The sequence below is a fragment of the Hordeum vulgare genome, chromosome 5H, assembly GCF_904849725.1.
Source record: "Hordeum vulgare subsp. vulgare chromosome 5H, MorexV3_pseudomolecules_assembly, whole genome shotgun sequence".
Lineage (NCBI taxonomy): Eukaryota > Viridiplantae > Streptophyta > Magnoliopsida > Poales > Poaceae > Hordeum > Hordeum vulgare.
The window spans coordinates 24,975,051-24,981,867 of NC_058522.1; the positions used below are offsets into that span (position 1 = coordinate 24,975,051).

The 6,817-nt window shown below is 54.7% G+C and overlaps 1 pseudogene; it reads left to right on the plus strand.

Annotated features, from left to right (window-relative positions):
- Positions 1-1,638: 1,638 nt before the first annotated feature.
- LOC123396234 lies at positions 1,639-3,259 on the plus strand (annotated as a pseudogene).
- Positions 3,260-6,817: the final 3,558 nt, after the last annotated feature.

Genomic DNA, 6,817 nt, shown 5'->3' on the forward strand with positions numbered 1-6,817 from the left:
CGCATCATCCGGCGGTTGACATTGCCATTGTTTTTGTCTTCGTCGCGGTAGATTAGGTTGAAGTCGCCACACAACATCCACGGCCCAGGGCACTCAACGCGAGCGTCGCGGAGTTCTTGCAAGAAGGCGATCTTGCCGGCATCTTCTTGTGGGTTGTAGACGACAGTGCTCCACCAGGGAGCACTTGCTCCGGCCGGAGTGGAAACCCTAGCAGATAGGGTGTTGGCAATGGAAGAAGGATTGGTGATGGTCACCTCTCTACTTTTCCATGCCAACAAGATGCCGCCGCGGGTTCCAGTCGCGGGGAGATACACATAGTCGTCGAATTCTGAGCCTAGGGTCTCGAGGACAATCGACGAGCAGATCAATTCCATCTTCGTTTCTTGAAAGCAAGCGATCGAAGCACTAGCGGTTACAATCAGTGATCAAATGGCGAGACGACGGGCGCGCATGTTCAGTCCGCGCACGTTCCACACAAGAATCTTGGGGCCGCAATTCATGGGACATGTATTGACGGAGGGGCGCAACGCGCAGCTATGCCTCGATCGGGCTGCCCGCGATCACCGTTGTGATCGGCGCCGTTGCGGGATCGGAGGGGATCTCACGATCAACCAACGCGGTGATGGCGGCGAGGATGGTTGTGGGGAGCGGGGTGGCGAAGAGCCCGTCATAGGTTTGCATCTCGGCATTGGTGATCCTCTGGTGGATCCCGATGATTCCCAATGTGCGCAAGATGTGGACTTGCGCACGTCGCTCGGTCGTGGGTGGACCGGCAGCCTTGCATGGCACTGACGAAGCAGAGCGCCCGCGCCTAGGGGTGGAGAAGCTTGGCGGGCGGCCTCACTGCCTCTTTCCTGGGGTTGGCAGGGCTGAGCAGAGCTGCTTGGACGCCGCAGCCAGGAAGTCGCCGAGCGTCAATGCCGCGATTGGCGCAACGCGCGGACGAGAGCGGCGCATGGTGATCGGTGGCGATGCGAAGCGCGTAGGAGATCCCAGAGTGGGCCTTCCATTGGTGGGGCCTGTCCGTGGGTCAACCAGTGGAGGCGGTATCGTGGGCCTGGTGCTTGGGCCGCTCTGGGCCGCTAGTTGGGCAGCGGTGGGGCTTCCCGTGCTCACATACTCTCTAGTGGAAGCGTCCAGAAGCTCCTCGCATGGTGCGGTGGGCCCCGCCGCTTGAAATCCGTCCGCTTCTTCCCGCGATTTTCCCCCCGGAGGGCCAGTTGGTGTCGTGGACTAGTCAGGGGCGAGCCTAGCCGTGGTAGAAGATGATGCAGGGGAAGCATCGCTTTGTCGAGACAGTGGATCTGCCTCGGGGCCCAGCGGCAAAGAGAGGAACCCCACATAAAGCGGTTGATCTGGTGGGCAGATGGGGTTGGTGCGGCGCGAAGCGGTGTCCCGATGCCCTCCACTACCGCGTCGGGTGACTACGGGTTCGAATCTGTGCCGGGGCCCGCGCCAATGACAGGGTCGTGCGAGCGATCCTGGGCCACGGGGGTGGGCTCCCCCTCTACAGCTTCTGATTCTGCCGGCCTGGGGATCAGAGGCAGGACATGCTTGACTGCTTTGCCCTGCACTTTTTCAGGGGGCTGACGTTGGCGACGGGTGCCACGGGCCCCGCGTAGGCCAGGCCATGGCCGGATGATGCGGAACGGGCGGAGCGTCGCCGGCTGCGTGACCGTACATCGCACATCACAGGCCGAGGCCCAACCAGCAACAATGGCGATGCCGTGAGCGCGTTGCGGGCGCGGGTTGCGCGGCCAGGGGAGGTCATCCATCTGCATGCCGTCGACGCGATCATCAGGGGTGGAGCCGGTGCGGCGCCTCTTGCGACCACGGCGGCGTTGGCGGGCGCGCCTGGTGAGGTTGTCGTCGCGACGCCCCTGGTCACCGCCCTGGCTGTCGTTGGGGTTGTCCGCAGGGGCGGGGCTGCACGGCGCTGGGGTATCGAGCTCCGCACGGGCGAGCGTGATGGACACTGGGTACGTGAGGGTGGAGATGGCAGGGGCGTCCGACTGGTGGCGCAAGGGATGCGACTCGATGATCTCCAAGATGGCATGGCGGCGAATGCGGGCCGGGTCTGCGGTGCGGGCAGAGAGCCGGAACGTGGCGAGGTCGGCGCGGGAGCGCGTGCTCGGGTGCAGCCTCTCTATCCAGCAGCTGCTGTCCAGGATGTGCTCCGCCGTGGAGAGGTGCCAGGCCTGGGCGGGGATCCCACGGAGCTCAAGCTCGACGCGGTAGTCCAACCTGTCGGAGCCAGCGTGCGCGAGCTTGCACCATGGACGCAGCGAGAGTGAGAAGCGAGGACCGGAGATGAAGTGGTCGCCGGCGAGGCGGTCCTTGAGCTCACGGGAGGCGAGGACGATGAGGAAGTCCTCCGGGCGGTGGAGGTGCACGGAGAAGTTGCCGGGGTGCAGGGCGAGGGAAGTGTGCAGCAGCTCGGACACCTCTTCCGCGGAGACGACGGGTCGCGTCCCAGTGATGGTGGCCACCATGGCCCGGCGCAGAACGCCCTCCGTCTCCTCGATCTCGATGGAGCGGGCGAGGATGACCCGCACCGGAGCGGACGGGACATCGGTGCGTTCCTGGGCCTCCATGGGGGCATCAACGGTGGTGTGCAGAGCGCCACGGGGCGCGGCGTCGCCGGCGGCGCGGTCCTCGTCGTAGGCGCGCGTGGGGAGTGGGCACGGGTGCCGGAGCGGCGGCGGTCTGGGCATTCCCAGGACTCGTGGCCAGACACGAGGCAGCGACGGCAGCGGACATCCCCTGTGCAGTCGCGCACCCTGTGGCGCGAGTCCACGCAGCGGAAGCAGAGGCCCGCCGCATCCTCGGCCGATGGGCTGCGGTGGCAAGGCGGTGCAGGGCCCGGCGCGCCGGGGACGGCGACGTCGATTCCTGCGTCGAGGGAGCTCGAACCCCTCCTGGTCGACCTCGGCTGCGGCTCCAGCGCGCTCCACCTGGTGCACCTCCGAACGTGGCCCTAGACGAGCTGTGGCCGGCACCCGGCGCACACCAGCCGCAGGCGGGGCGGGTGGGTCGGCACGGGGCGGCGTAGCAGCCTGCTGGCTCGTCGTCGGAACCGGGGAGCGCGGGGAGGCAGCGACCTAGCTGTAGGAACGCGCGAAGGACGAGCCGTCGAGGGAGACCTGCCAGCGGCGCGCGTGGCCGGAGGAGCTCGCCTCGCTGGAGCAGGAGAAGGCCATGGCGAGGGGAGGGTGCCGGCGGAGCTCGACGGCGATGGGAGGAGGCGGGGCTAGGCTAGGCTAGGGGTTGGGGAGCGGAGAGCGGAGCGGGCTGGAGCGGTCCATCCGTCCGTCACACCTTGGTGTTCTTGAATGATCTGTTGCATCTGAAATTTATTTGGTGCTCGTGAGAAAGATTCTGATAGAAAGATGCAGTGTAATATAATCATTAGAGGCAGTAACAAAAGCATGTTTCAGTTGCGATGTTTGTGCTGGTTCAACAGCTTTTTATGTTGCTTAAGCATGCTACTTAAGTACTCCCCCCCCCCCCCCCCCCCTTTGTGTTCAGAAACATAATATGTTCTAACTTTTCTCCGAATCGCATATATAGAGTCTATCTTAGACACGGTTTAGCGTGTTTGTTCACTCGTTTTAGTCTGCATGTAATCCATATCGAAATATCTAAAACATCTTATAGTTGTGAACGGAGGTTGTACTACACTGCAGTAACATCATTCATATCTAATGGAACACCAATGTTGTATATTGTATATTGATCAACATAATTAATACAGTACATCTCAAGCGACATGTGCTAGCTGGAAGCATGTATGTTTCTGTTTTATTTTTTAATGATGTACCTCTAATGAAATAGTATGTTTTTTTTAAAAGGAGGAAACGAGCCCCCGGCCTCTGCATCAATCGACGCATACATCCATATTATTGACAATCGAAAATAAGAACATAGTTCGAGATAAGTCTGTAAGTCGCAAATAAAAAGAATCTGAAAATAAATCAACTCTTAAGAACTTGCCACATCCGGCGTAACTAATATCACACTACGATGCCTATACACCTAGTCTATTACTAGCACGCCATCCAAACCGGTTAAAGATAACTCGTGCGCCATCTCCCATTGGTTGCACCCAGTAGCCATAAGATCCATGATGTCCACATGACTGAGTAATGACCACGTACGGATCCAGGACGTTGCTCGGAATATGACCTGCAAAAAATTGTTGAATTTCTTCCCATTAAAGATTATGTCGTTCCTGGTATTCCATATTGTTGGAAATATGCCCTAGAGGCAATAATAAATTAGTTATTATTATATTTCTTTGTTCATGATAATCGTTTATTATCCATGCTATAATTGTATTGATTGGAAACACAGTGCATGTGTGGATACATAGACAAAACACTGTCCCTAGTAAGCCTCTAGTTGACTAGCTCGTTGATAAAAAATGGTCAAGGTTTCCTGACCATAGGCAAGTGTTGTCAGTTGATAACGGGATCACATCATTAGGAGAATCATGTGATGGACTAGACCCAAACTAATAGACGTAGCATGTTGATCGTGTCATTTTGTTGCTACTGTTTTCTGCGTGTCAAGTATTTGTTCCTATGACCATGAGAGCATATAACTCACTGACACCGGAGGAATGCTTTCTGTGTATCAAACGTCGCAACGTAACTGGGTGACTATAAAGATGCTCTACAGGTATCTCCGAAGGTGTTCATTGAGTTAGTATGGATCGAGACTGGGATTTGTCACTCCGTGTGACGGAGAGGTATCTCGGGGCCCACTCGGTAATACAACATCACACACAAGCCTTGCAAGTAATGTGACTTAGTGTAAGTTGCGGGATCTTGTATTACGGAATGAGTAAAGAGACTTGCCGGTAAACGAGATTGAAATAGGTATGCGGATACTAACGATCGAATCTTGGGCAAGTAACATACCGAAGGACAAAGGGAATGACATACAGGATTATATGAATCCTTGGCACTGAGGTTCAAACGATAAGATCTTCGTAGAATATGTAGGATCCAATATGGGCATCCAGGTCCCGCTATTGGATATTGACAAAGGAGTCACTCGGGTCATGTCTACATAGTTCTCGAACCCGCAGGGTCTGCACACTTAAGGTTCGACGTTGTTTTATGCATATTTGAGTTATATGGTTGGTTACCGAATGTTGTTCGGAGTCCCGGATGAGATCACGGACGTCACGAGGGTTTCCGGAATGGTCCGGAAACGAATATTGATATATAGGATGACCTTATTTGATTACCGGAAGGTTTTCAGAGTTACCGGGAATGACGAATGGGTTCCGGGTGTTCACCGGGGGGGGGGGCATCCCACCCCGGGGAAGCCCATAGACCTTGGGGTGGCGCACCAGCCCTTGGTGGGATGGTGGGACAGCCCAAGAAGGCTCTATCCGCCATAGATAGAAAATCAAAGAGAAAAGAAAAAAAAAGAGGTGGGAACGGAGAGAAGGACTCCACCTTCCAATCCTAGTTGGACTAGGATTGGAGGAGGACTCCTCCTCCCTTGGTGGCGCAGCCCTTGGGGCTCCTTGAGCCTCAAGGCAAGCCTCCCCTCCCCTCCTCCTATATATATGGAGCTATTAGGGCTTATTTGAGACAACTTTTGCCACAGCAGCCCGACCACATACCTCCACGGTTTTTCCTCTAGATCGCGTTTCTGCGGAGCTCGGGCGGAGCCCTGCTGAGATTAGATCACCACCAACCGACGGAGCGCTGTCACGCTGCCGGAGAACTCATCTACCTCTCCGTCTCTCTTGCTAGATCAAGAAGGCCGAGATCATCGTCGAGCTGTACGTGTGCTGAACGCGGAGGTGTCGTCCGTTCGGCACTAGATCGGAGCGGATCGTGGGACGGATCGCGGGACGGTTCGTGGGACGGTTCGCGGGGCGGATCGAGGGACGTGAGGACGTTCCACTACATCAACCGCGTTCACTAACGCTTCTGCTGTGCGATCTACAAGGGTACGTAGATCGGAAATCCCCTCTCGTAGATGGACATCACCATGATAGGTCTTCGTGCGCGTAGGAAAATTTTTGTTTCCCATGCGACGTTCCCCAACACATATAGCCCACAAAAGAGCACATATGCCAATTATGATAAGTTTAGATACTCTAACGTCCACTCCATTGAGCCACGTTGTAAAAATTGAATTGATGCATGTAGGTGGTATTACATTAAAAGCAATATGGACAGTACGCCAAAGCAGTTTTGCAAGAGGGCACTCCAAGAATAAGTGTCTAATTGTTTCATGTTGATCAAAATAACAACAATTAGATCTACCTCTCCAACTACGTTTAATTAGATTATCCTTGGTTAATACCACGCCTTTGTGTACAAACCACATAATTTTTTAAATCCGTAGTGGCACTTTAATATTCCAAATATGCAACAATCTAGATAAAGTTCCTGTATTAATCAGATCTGTGTACATGGACTTTACTGAGAATACCCCATTCGTAGTTAAAATCCATCGAATGTTGTCTCGATGATCTCACAATTGTACCTGCATAAGTCTTCTTACCAAATGCATCCATGCCTCCCAACGTTCTCCTACTAGAGCTCGCCTGAAGTGCATATTAATAGGTACGGATTGTAAGACTGTGGACACATAGTCCTGCTTACGTTGTGTAATATTGTAGAGCATGGGATATTGTAAAGCAAGTGGTGCATCACCAAGCCAAGTATCTTCCCAAAATCTTGTCGAGGTACCATCCCCTACAATAAATTTAACCCTTTGTAAAAAATTAATCTTTATCCTCATTAACCCTTTCCAGAAAGGTGAGTCATCGGGCCTAATTGTTGCTTGA